The sequence below is a fragment of the Suncus etruscus genome, chromosome 3 (genome assembly GCF_024139225.1).
Source record: "Suncus etruscus isolate mSunEtr1 chromosome 3, mSunEtr1.pri.cur, whole genome shotgun sequence".
Classification (NCBI taxonomy): domain Eukaryota; kingdom Metazoa; phylum Chordata; class Mammalia; order Eulipotyphla; family Soricidae; genus Suncus; species Suncus etruscus.
In genome coordinates, this window is record NC_064850.1 from 24085572 (window position 1) to 24099461 (window position 13890).

The 13890-nt window shown below is 33.3% G+C and overlaps 1 protein-coding gene across 11 annotated transcripts in view; it reads left to right on the plus strand.

Moving 5' to 3' along the window:
- LOC126003964 (neurexin-3-beta) overlaps positions 1-13890 on the plus strand; it is a 1607127-nt gene that overhangs the window by 1557620 nt on the left and 35617 nt on the right. The gene's annotated exons all lie outside the window — the stretch shown is intronic.

Consider the following 13890-nt stretch of genomic DNA (forward strand, 5'->3'; position numbering starts at 1 on the left):
ACCTATGATGTTGACTGGGGGGGGTGGAGTCTTGAATAGGTTTTATTGGGCTTGATATCACAAAAATATGAATCTAAGAGAGGCTATATAAAATTAATTTAACTCTCAGGGATTATAGGTGACAATAGAACTAAAATTTACATTTTCCATGGGATTTAAACAGCAGTTAACATGGTATTATATTTATACTAATTTTGTTCAGTGTGTGTTTAGAGAACTTATATAGAAATATACATAGTATTCACAAAATTAGTACTGAACCATGCCTTGTCAACTGCTGAGATGCTTCAGAATGTATCTACTGTGCTGAAGTTCTTGACCTTTGGCATTTTTGAAGCTGCAGTGTGTTCCCATTTGGATCCAGATACATTTTGATGTTTTATGGTCTTTCTTTATAGTGAGCTATATATAATGTCCAGCAAGAAATTGCAATCCCTGATTATTTCCTATAAACTTTCCCAAGTCATTTGTTTTGAGACTTGCTGTCAGTTAAATATTTATATATTTATATAATAGAGAACAGATATCATCGAATTTCTGTGTATGTTTAATATAATTAAAAGCTGTATTTGGGTTATTTATGTAGAAGCTAAGTGAAATAAATAGAATATTCTAGTTGATTCATTGGGTTGCCATAATTTTTTTAAATTTTCATTTAAAAGGTGAGCCATCAAAATTTTTCTTCTGCTAATTATAAAGTCATTTCATGAAATAATAATATAATCAAGTAAAAATTTTCCATTACTTACCTCAAAATTATTTACAAATTTTTAAAAATTTTTGGTAGCCTAAAAGCTTCATATCTTGCAAGTGGCTTTGGATCCAGGAAGTTCTATTAGTTTTTATTCTTAAATTACAGGGCATATAACATCATTTAGGGCTTTTCTATTTGAGGGAGTAAGATGTTCCTTTAGGAGTTCAGTTATATGGAAAGAAAACAAGTGTGACTTGGCTGATCATATTTTTTAGGTTACTGTGTAATATTCTCAGTTTACGAGGGTTTTAACCTCAAAGAGAAGAATCATCTAATTACATATCAGAACTTAGGTAGGAAGTTTTAATTAATTAATCTACTCAGTCATTAAATATTTCTCAGCCCTCAGGATACAATTTATCTCTACATTAGAATCTGTTTTATTCTAATACCTTTCATAAACAAGTATCAGGGAATCAAATTAAGAAACTTAATTTAAATTACCTCTTTAATATAACTCAATTCAATAACCATTTTTGAGAATCTGCTGCAAGGTTGAGCATGTGTTAAAGACTCAGGTCTGAATGTGACAGGATGCCCCCAAAGGTAAAATTTTGTCACGTTTAAAAGTTTATATGAACTTTACTTTAATTGCATTCTGTTTAACTTTTCTCAAATTTTCTTGCTTTTAGAGCACTACTTTATATGTATATGTAACAGTATTAACTAAATATATAGATTGAAAGTTTATAATAGTTAAGACTTGGGGCCAGAGAGAAAGAACAATGATTATGGTACTTTCCTTGATGCTGGTAGTAGTGGGTAGATTCTCTAACCATCCCTAGTCCCTTAAGCATCTACAACAGTAAGACCTGAGCAGCACAGTATATGTTGAACTCAAAAATAAAATTAAATATTGAGGTTTTACCACTTCAAAGTATTATCACTGTCTTTCCCTATCACTTTCTCTCTTCCCCAGATTCCTCTTTATGGTAAATTTCATAGTAGAACTTTGATATCAGGTGCATTAACTTTACAGTTACCTAGGTTGTAGGTAAATACTATTGTTTGGTTTTAAATATAGACAATTCTAAGTTTAAAGAGCCCCAAATTAAAGCCATTTGATTTTGAGCAGTGGCAAAAGTATTTTATTAGGTTTGAAGGAAAAGGGTATATAGTCGAAGTCACTATTTCTTGGGTTATATTGGGATGGGAGAATGGAGAAAATTAGTTTTTGAAACAATCTGTTATGTTCTCAGAGGAGTCTTAGAGGTGGTATAAAACTATAAATGACTCATAAGGCCCCCCGAAGGAGCTAATATGTTGCTCTGAGACACTGATATTGATCACCGCTGCCTGGAATTATTCACTTATTATATTTGGAAAATGATCATATATTCTTTCTAAATTTATTTACTCAATAAAACATTCCTGATCATTTCTTTGGATACACAGGGAAATATTTAATTCAGGAAGCAAAGAGCTATTCCTAGTGATGCTGTGCTTTTTGCCCAGAGGACCTGATTAACACTGATGAAGGTTAGATGCATAAAGCTATCAGACCCTCTTTTGCATTGCATGAGAAATATCCCTGTAGCTTCCAGAATTTTGCAAGCCAACACGGATTTTCAATGAAAAACACTTAAAGCCTTTGTATATAAAGCATCATTCTGAGCCTCCTAAAGAGAAGGCATGCATTGACCATATAGCAGCGAATAATGGGGAAATTTATATAATTTTTGACAAACTTATCCTGAATTCTCTCTGAATATTAAAACTATAATATTACTTTTGAACACCCTGTTTTTATTTAATTTTCTAAAAATTTACACTTTGCCCAGGCCTGAGATTCACTGGAAATACAAATTTAACTAAACCAGATTTTGTGCTATCTTATTTAGTAGTGTCACAGATTCAAAAACTTTGTAATTCATTGATTATTGTTTTCTAGCCCTTTCAATTATAGAGCACTTACCACACACATGCTTTTTATTTTTTCCTGATTTACTTAGGTCCAAGTAAAATATTTATCTTTGACAAAGGTGGACAGTTTAGGACCAGATTGCCTAAAGACTAAACTCTATGGCTGACATGCAGCCAATCTGGATTTAATTCTGAGCACTGAGTATTCAATGTGCCCCTTGAGCCCCACCAGGAATGAATCCTGAGTACAAATCCAGGAGTTATCCCTAAGGACCACTAAGTGTGATCCCAAATCTAAAAGAATTATTAAAAATATTGGCAGGGGAGCCGGAGCGGTGGCACAGTGGTAGGGCATTTGCCTAGCACACAGCTGACCTAGGATGGACCTGGCTTCATTCCCCAGCGTCCCATATGGTCTCCCAAGTAAGGAGTGATTTCTGAGTACATAGACAGGAGTAACCACTGAGCTTCACCGAGTGAGGCCCAAAAAACAAAAAAACTAACTAACTAGCTAAATAAATAAAAATGTGGGCAGTTTGAATATGCTATAACCCACAAACTGTCTTTATGAAAATCTCATACTGTAAATGCTATTTTGATTTCTTTCAACCAAGTGAATTTCAAAGATGCTGATTTTTATTAGATGTAAGCAATTTTTTGTATACCCACATTTCTCTATAGCGATCACCTTGTTTAGTGGAGTTTAAGCATATTTGCATATAACACATACAAATAACTTCATTTTTCTTGGAGTTTGGTTGAGTAGTCTAGAAACTTCATAAAATCAATGAACTTTAAAATCTCCTCTAAATGTTTATGGAAATATGCAATTGAGAAAAATATCTAAAAATACTAGTGCATAAGAACATGGCATGATTGGAAGCACAGTTAATATGTGTTGAGTGATAAAGTGATTATTTAAATACTTTATAATATATTAAAATTAAAGATGAAAGACAGGGATGAAATAGGAGTGAAGGTACATAACTATCTGTGGCTTACCCCAGGTTGAACTTCAGCACCATATAGTCCCAGAACTTCACTGGGTGAAGGCCCCCAGCATCACTAGCTGTGGTCCTGGAAATCCCTCACACAAAGTACTACAGTGAGTTTCTTAGCACCTCAGGGTTATTATTAAATCCACATTCTCAGTCTTCTAAGTCCAGAGCCTCCATTGGCCAACAATCTTCAGAAATAGATCTTGGTCTTCTACATATACCTTTGGAGACACCCCAATAAGAGACTTCATTTAGGGGCCAGAGCAGTGGCACAAGCGGTAAAGCATCTGCCTTGCTGACGCTAGCCTAGGACAGACTACAGTTTGATCCTCTGGCATCCCATATGGTCCCCAAAGCAAGGAGCAATTTCTGAGTGCATAGCCAAGAGTAACCCCTGAGCATCACTGGGTGTGGCCCCAAAACAAACAAACAAAAGATACTTCATAAAAGCAATTATTACCCTAAAAAGTCAATTTTTCTTCATCAAAAACTATTTCTTACCTTATCCCATATTTCTTTTGTAATAAGATTTTCTAGTAAGTTACAGATAAAATGATGTCTTATGAATATTTGCTTTAAGAACGGACGATTAAAGATTTAAACTACAATAGCACAATAAAGCAATCACCAACCGATAAAAATATCAAGACTTTGAATAATTGTTAAAGTATTTATAGTTATGAGTCAGGATTTTAATTTTATTAGTTTATAAGCATTCACATATTTTCTAAAGTGAGTCAGTATTTTTTAATATTTCTAATTTTTATCTTCATATATATGTTTCACATAAACCCAATTTTTGATATTTTACTTTTGTTAATATCAAATTCTGAAGTTCACTGAATTCCATTGCCCTTACAATGAATTGCCATTTCAACAATGAAGCAATAAAGAAATACAGAGAACTTTAATAACCACTAGAAAGTGAGATTTACCCATGAGATTATGAAAGACAAATACTAATTCCTTTAGTAAATTCATATTTGTGACTGAAATATGGGAGCTTATTCAATAATTTAGAATACATTGATTAAATTAATATTTCTTCCAGTCTAATGTATCTTTGAAAATTTAAATAATTCTGATATATTTTAGAGTAGCTTTTGTGAATTAAAAAACAATCAATGTCCTAATGTTCACAAATGTACAGTCTCAAGATACTAAATTTAGTTCTGTGTAGCACAAAAAGGAGAGAAAAAAATAAAAAGGTATTGTATTTTACATCTGGGAAATGGGAATGGCAATCATTAAGTATATCTATTCATCTAGCTATTATTCAAGAACATATTTTCTAGTTGTCAGTTGTTAAATTTTTGTCTCTACTTTTGTTAAATGGTCCTGGATCAAATTTCAAGGGACATCAGAGGATTAAAGGAAAGTAAATATGAAATATATCCACCTATCAATAGTACTGTACAAAACAACTTTTATAATGGTTGGGTAGAAGGAGATGATTAAACTGTTGGCAGTAATCTGAGATCACAAAATAATTTATTTTCCCAAAGTGATTCTCAGATGTGATTTACTTTTCAATTATAGTCCTCACTTTTGCATTTGTCCTCATTTTTAGTCATAAACAAATTTCTGACCCATGTGGGTAAAATTTAAGTTTGGTGAAACACCAAGTATCACATTTGTGTCTTCCAGGCATAACTGGATTCTTAATATTTATCATTTTGACATTTTTCAATGAAGCATTTATTATAAGGAAACCTCACTAATACTCAGAAAAAGAACCAAAATTCTTCCAGTTTGTATTTGCTATAATATTGTGTAAAGTTCAGTTGAAATATTACAATGATAATACTTCTCTAATGAAGTATAAAAAATAAATTGGTTCTTATTATGTAAAATTTCACAGATAGGAACAAATAAAGGTGCTAATTTTAACCCAATTTACTTCAAGATAATTTTTAAGCTATTGGAGCATATGAAGTTCCTAATGTAAAATGTTATAAAATCAAAGTCTGACTAAAATTATGAGTATATGGAAGTAAGCTGGCTTGAATAAAGGAAGAAACTAGTAGCTTAGGTAGGTATGATATATAGAAATATGTACCTAATGAATAGACTATTAGAAAATATAGGGGCTGGAGAGATAGCATGGAGGTAAGGCGTTTGCCTTTCATGCAAGAGGTCATCGGTTCGAATCCCAGCGTCCCATATGGTCCCCCGTGCCTGCCAGGAGCAATTTCTGAGCATGGAGCCAGGAGTAACCCCTGAGCACTGCCGGGAGTGACCCAAAAACCACAAAAAAAAAAAAAAAAAAGAAAATATATATAAATACATATTTTAAAAGGAAACATTTCATTCCTTTTCAATGTTAAATAATCTGTGATATATTAATAGAAGTAATATCAATATATAAGTAAGAAGGCTTCATTGGAAAGCTTAATAAATCATAATTTATACAAGCAACATTTTTAATTAACTGTATCAGCACTGAAATAGGTAGTAGGAATATAATATTAAATCAAGATAACATCCAAGAGTTCAGAGTCTAATGTAGGTATTGGATATAAAAACAAGGGAATTGGAACCTGGGGTGTGACTCAATGGTAAAAAAAATATCATCTGCCATGCATGAACACCTGGGCTTGATTCTTAACACAATCCCATATGCCAATCTCAGCACGACTATTATTATTTATGCCTCCTAGTACCACAGTGAAAAACTGGTATCTCCAACAAGCACACACTAAATGTATGTGTGAACCTTATAACCAAATGTGATTCCGGATCATCACCACCATGCTATCTCTACCACATAAAAATGTATTGGGGGGAGGAGAAAGGAGAGAGAGAGGAATAATAAATTAAATAAGGTGAATAAAAGTAAAGTAGTAAAATAGAAAAACAATAAATGTAGAGAATAAATGGAAAATACTTAATACTAATATTATTAAACTTCTGAGAGGTCTTTTAATTTAGAAAAAAGCATATACCTCATTCAAGGACAGGCAAGAAAAAACTCACAGTTGACACCAAATAGTGACAGGAGTCTTAACCCTAAAGAGCATTCTTTTATAATTTAGATTACTAGTATAAATTTTTTAATTTATTATGATTAAAAATAAGTTTGTCTACTAATAAGTGTTTTTATAAACACCATGGTGATAGTATAATATAGGGTTTAACTCTTAGGTGGTAACTATAGGATGGGTGTGTTGAAGAAATAATTTCAAATGAAATTCATGAGAACTTCCTGATTTCAATGGCCAATGCAAGTAGTTTGTAAGGAGTTAGCTTAATGATATCATTAAGCAATCCTCCCCTAAAAATTTTAAAAACTAAAGAGGGATTGGGCTTTAGAAGAGAGGTTCTAATGGGTTTTATTTTTCCTTTTGGTACATTATTTTTTTCTCCCATAAGCCCCAGCTTATGTACTGTGTGTATATATATATATTTATATATAATATGCGTATGCTACATATATAGTGCCTATCTCTCCATATATATGTAGACACAGTATAAATGATATAAGACTAATGTAAACAGAGATTAACAACAGCCCCTACCATCAATCATGTGTTTACACAGAAATTCATACCATCATTCTCACATCAGTCCACATGGGACATGCATGATACTGTTTTAACTTGAAGAACATAGCATGTTTATTTTTCTTTAGTTTTTTGTACCATAATTATAATTCCATAATTCAGTTATTATTGGGAGGGGTTTAGAAAATTATACAAATATATCTATTCATATATGTTCATCTGTGTACATATATAAATAGATATATAATGTGTATATTTTTAAAGAACATTTTTCTGTCATTTCACCTCATCTTGTGCCGCATGAATTTTTGGTGGTTCAATTTATTTGTTTTGACTCACATTTAGTATTATGGTCATATGGCTATTTTAAACTCATTGCTATACTTCTGTGAATGATTATAATAATTATTTTTAAATAATGAGAGATATATAGATATGCAAATCAATTAAGGCAACAAAATCTTTTCTTGCCATCCTAATCTCAGGTTCTCCTCCTTATCATCCCTTTAGTATTTATTTAGTTCAAAACAAAACATGCCCAATAAAATCCAAGAAAGTTGTGTACAAAAGAATGAAATACTGTGCTTTCCTTTTCTTCTTTATATATTTTCCTTCTAATTTCCTTGATTTTCCCTTTTATTTTTCCCCTTATCTGCACCAGTCACTTGCCTTTACTCTGTCCTTTATAATAATGTGATTAATTTCAAGGAGACCAAGTAACCCAGAAAACCATAAAGAAAAACAAGCAGAAACAACAAACAGAAAAATACACCTCTCTCCACAAGTATCAGATGGCATAAAAAGAATTTTATTGCAGACATGAAATATTTGTTGTATCTTTGATTTCTGAACAAGCCTGGAATCATTGTGTGGCATGCAGTGACAGTTTTGTAGCTAATCAACTAACCATGGCCTCCATCACCAATGCATGGTCAGTACTAGCACCATCTTGTATTTCATCCAAATGATACATCCAGGCTAACCCAGAAAGAACAGTGTATGAGTTATGGGGTAACTTATTATTTTTTTAGTTATGTCATGGGTTCCTGTGTTTATTATTAGTTCCATTGGATCATGGCAGCCCCAAGAGCTGCGGTCATAGCATCTGTGTATGATTATGTTCATGTGTTTGCTTTCCTTGGCATAGCAGTTAAGCATGTGTCTCTTGTCTGGCACACCTGTCCTGACATCTTGTTTTAAAGTCCACTGTTGTGGTGTTGTTCTGTGATTCTGTTCTCTGTAATATGTGGTTTGAAATCCTCTTCTTTTACTTTTTACTTCCCTATTGTTTATACTTTACCCTTATCTTTTGAGAACTTCACAAAGAAGCAAACCAAATTTTCAGGTGGATTATAAATCTCTTAACTGTGCTTTGCATCTGGAAGTCATAAGTGGCACTTTGTAATTGGGTAAGGAGGCAAAAAGCCATGCTGTGAAATGATCAATGATAATAGCCAAAAAAACCACCCAATCAATCGACAACAATAAGAAAAGATTATTCTTATGTTGGGGGGAGTGAGAAAGCATTATTCAATGGGATAACTTTTAAAGGTAGGTATGTGGGAGTTAATTTCCAAAAAGTTTTTAATAGATTATCAATTATCTAGTTAAAACTTTTATTCAGGAATTTAGCATTTGTTTCAGAAATTGCCAGTGAGGGAGCAAAATTATTTCAATAATATACAGCAGGGTCTGTTCCTGAATTGGTGAGAAAATATGTAGAAAATGGATGTGTTTTATTAAAAATATGTATTTTCATGTGCTTAATTTAAAATCTAAATGTGTTTGGAAAGTCATTCAGGAAAACACTTTCTTATTTCACTGGCTCTAAAACATGCATATTTTAGGTAAGATTATCTTTTGATCTTTCTCAGTGAAGTGGCATATATATATATATATAGCTATATTTTTTAATTCATGGAAGCCTTTGGAAGCCAACACTTTGATTAGAACCTAATGCTTTGTTTACTCTTTCTAAAAAACATGACATATGATATATTTTGTGCTGTGAATTAAATCTTAATTTCTCTAATTTTATACAGAAGTAGGAAAATGTACTCAATTAATTTATAAGTTGAATTATACCTGTGATTATTAAGTAAATTTTCTGCTTATCTGGGAAAATACTTGTTTTTATATTTTGAATATTAAATTAAATTTTTAACAACTTTTCATAAAGATTAAGTAAGAAAATATAAAATATGTTAATAGATCAAAGCATTTTGAAATTGGTTATGACTCGAGCATTAGAAGAGAAAACATTTCAAGGTAGTTTATTTTATGATGATGTTTCAGATATGTCTTGTCAAATTAGAAGAACTAATAATTAGAGGATAGCTCTTTGCTGCTTTTAAGGCTAAGTGAAAAATTAAAAAAAAAAACAAAGAGATTACAGGCTTTATGGATGAAGAACTTTGTTGTGAGGAGTAGAAATAAAGAAAGAGAAATAAGTTAAAAGACTGAGACAAAGAGGAAAGAAAAAAAGAGTGAAAATGGTGTTCACGATGAAACTGATAGAAAAACTTGCCAATAAGTGTTTGCATACTGAATGAAGTCAGTCAGGACAGTAATAAAATACAGAATAATCTCTCATGTGAAGAACTAAAAGATATACAGTGAGGCAGTAACAAAGATCCAAAGGTGATATAATAGGAGAATTGGACACACATTTGAGTTATAATCAGATCAAAGGAAAAGCAGTTGGATCCTTGGGTGACTGAGATGGATATGCTGGTAATAGGTGTCCTCTTATAATTGTGCATTAGAAATCATTAATAATATTGTAACCATTGAATTTCAATTAAAAACATAGCATGCATTGGTGAATATAGCAGCAGGTCAGTTGTTTTTCTTGTGCACAGCTGGCTTAATCCTGGAAAATACAAGCTTCACAGGAGTGTTTCCAGAGCACAGTGCCAGGAGTAACCCAGGGCACCAGTAGATATGACCCAACCCCCACTCACAAGAACTAGATCGTGCATACATATTCACCTAATTTTTACTGTTTCTTGGTTTCTATAGAGTTGGAAATAAAACTCAGTAGCACAGCTTATATAACATATTTACCTGATAAATTATATAGAACTCAGTAATATCAAGATTATAGATATTTGATTTTTGTTTTGTATATATTAAATTTTGATAATGGCTTTATTTAATAATAAGCTTGCCATGTTCCCCCAAAGGTAGAAATCAGCTGTTAGAAGCCTGCTCTTATCACACCTGTAACCTAGGTAACCATGCTGGTTATGCACAAACATGATACTTTACTTAAGTTAATTTCTAGTTACTTTGAGATATAAACTACTGTGACTTCCAATAGAAAAGATGGGGCTCCAAACCTGTACCTGCAAAGTGATGTAACTACACAAGAAAGCTAAAACTTGCCTGGACTGGCCTTTGATGAATGGTTTGAAAAAGGGACATTAAAGATTAAGAAAAGAGAAAGAATCCATAGATGCAAGCTGAAGGGTGGGAGGGCAACTGGGGACATTGATGACAGGAAATGTCCACTGTTGGAGGCATGTATGGTCTAACATTATACTACTTCTCAGTGTTGCACAACTTTATGACTTTGTATCTCATAGTGATTCAATTTATAAAAACAATAGGAGAGAAAAAACATAAAGTCGGAGAGATCATAGCCTCATAGACTAAAAGCTCTGACTCTACTCCATGTACAATATTTATTGGTTAGACCAATAATTCAGTAATTACCAGAAAAATAACATAATCTGTTCAAATGCTTATCATGTTCATCTGGGCTAAAAATTCACACGTTTATTTATTATTATTATTGTAAAATTTATTTATTATTTTTTTAGGATATCTACATCAGGACAAACATCTTTGTAATGGGCTTTCTCTCAAGTTATGGGTTTTCTCTCAATTCTGGGAGAGGGAGCCGAATTAGAGCAGTTACAGAACTCCCTACTGGGAAATCAGCTCCAGCCAGCATTCTGGCTTTAGAGGTCCCATAAAACACCCTTTCTGTTCTTATTTATCTATCTAGGTAGTCCCTGACAAAGATTCAACTCGAATGTTTTGAAAGCAGATATTTTATTTTTATTACCATGAGAGCATAGGACCAGAAAAATGGTTATTAAAGCACTAAATTTTGAAGCAGTCCTGCTCATTTGTGGAGCTTAGACTAATTGTATTTCTTAAAACACAGTTGCTAAACATTTCTCCCTTGGTAACCCTAAAGACAAGCAAGACATTTCTGAGGTTTCCAAATTTTGTTTCTAGAGATTTGGATAGCTATCAACTGGCCTTTTATTCCAGGAAGTGGTGCTCAGGGATTACTTCTGAGGCTACACTCAGGGGATAACTGTTGGGAGGCTCCAGGGACTAACTATGAGTTGCTGAAGATCATACCCGGGTTGACTGTGTGCAAGTGCAAGGCAAATGCTCTATTTCCTCAATGTACCCTCGTTCTATCAAGAAAGGCATTCCTTAACTCATAGTTATTAACTCTGACAATTGTATTACTCTATTATTACATGTTAAAACTTTTACAATATAATGAACTTTATTTACATGTCATTTAATATATATTAATCATCTATATATTTTATACATATAGACATTTTCGATATATTTTTTCATTTTTAGACTAGTTTATTAACACGTCAAACGAGCAAACTGCTGTATTGCAGAAAATAAATGGGAACTAGTTTAATGTTTGTTTGTTTGTTTGTTTTATTTTAAGCTCAACCAGGTATTGTTAGAGACCATCCTTTTGGTTCTCAGAACATGAACACTGCCGACACACACACTAGGAATGATTTCCCTAGCTGGGAGCATTAAAAGATGTGCCCCACCCCACAAGTTAAAGGGATAAAAAGAAGAGGAAATGCTTGAGTACCTTTTGTTGAGTTTTGTTTACTTATATAAGTGCAAGGACTTACATATTTAAGTGCAAAGACTCTTCACCCATTTTCTAAAAGATATGGGAGCTGTCAATATTGTATCACCATCTGCTCAGATATGTCAGCTGAGTTATCAGAAGCAAAGGCCTGCAAACTTTTTTTCTGTAGAGTGAGAAAGTAAATATTTTAGACTCTGAGAAACTTGCAGTTCCACTCAATTTGCTCAGCTTTTCTATTGTAATGCAAAGGCAGCCATGCAGAGTGTGTGAATAAGTAAATGTGGCTATTTCAAATGGTTCTTACTTAGAAAAGCAGACTTGGAGCTGGAGTTATCTAGTGGTCTCCATTTGCAGAGCCCTGGCAGGTTAGGAGTAAGCTAACTTTTTTTTTTTTTTTTTTGGTGGGGGGAAAGTGTTTGCCCATCCTAATTCAATCTCAGTAAATTTTCTGTTGAACTACCTAAACACAGCAGATAAGCTAGTACACAAAAAAGCTAGTTTCCCCATCATTAAGTATGTCATCATTTTATATATGAAGCATGACAAGAATAATGACAAAAAAATAGAATGCTCTTTACACAGATTGTATACTTTTTTTTTTAATTCAAGTTGCTTTATTTTACCTTTTGCAGATCTGTGTTTTGTAGCCCCCTGCCTCTGAGGCACCACAAGCTAACCTTTTTCTCTGCTTCCAATACTGCTTGGAAGTTGCTTCCTTGAACTCCAGCCCACATACTGTGTCACATCCCAGTAATTCTTCCCCAAACTTGGCTGTGGGTTATTGAGCTGACAAATGTCTAAATGACTGAGATATGGTACTTGTTTCCTGCTGAGTACCTCTTCTTTTCCTGTACTTTTGATTTGTAGCTTTTTATAAGTTTTGTGGGGGGAAGTGAGAAAAACATTCTTAGTGGCACAGATAGTGAATAGAACAGACAAAATTGAAGGGACTTAATCTATAGGTTTTCATCTTGCATTGCTGGCAATAGTTTATTTATATGGTAGCTCTTGGACTGTCAGGAGTAAGGCACTATACAGTGAGGAGCACAAAAGAATGTTCCATGTCCTGAGGTGAAGAATGTGTTCTGCCTCCTGGCAGCAGATAAAACAAGAAGAGACTGTGAGAATATTAGTTCAGAACCAAATTTAGAAGTACTACCAAAAATGCATTGGTTATTTAAGGATTTTTCTTATAAATTAGTAATATGTGGTTTATACATTGGAAATCTGTGGAATAGAAATTCAAAAGACTCACATGTGAGCAAGTACACTGAAGTCAGATCCTAATGTATCCTAACCCCAGAGGGAGCATAAAATTAACTTTTGGTGACTAGGAAGCTTCGTAATAGCATCATAAACTTTCTCCATTAGCAAGGCCTCCTGGTGTGATACTGTGCCTGGAGTTAAGGTTCTGAACAATGACTCAAATACAAAGAACAAAATGAAGACTTGCTGCAAGGAGGTAAGAGGAATAGAGCTAATGAGAGAAATTTGTAGGAATAACAGGTACGGAGGTTTAGTTTTAAAAATCACATTTACAAATTAGTGTTTTAATAAGTGACTGAGGCTTTTGGCATTGCACAGTTAAACAAGGATACACTGAGCACTACAGAAGGTATGATAGATCTAGCAAAAGCAAGTTTAGGGGGTTAAGGAATTTACCTTGTATGCAGCTGACCTAGATGAAAACTTCAAATTCCAAGCACTGTCAGTGACCTCTGAACACAGAGCTAGTAGTTTAGTACCTTAGTACCTTAGTACCACCTACTCTGCCCTCCTATGACCTCCACAATATTTTTTCTAAAAATAAAAAATAGGGGCTGGAGAGATAGAATGGGGGTAGGGTGTTTACCTTGCATGCAAAAAGAACAGTGGTTCGAATTCTGCAAGCCCATATGGTCC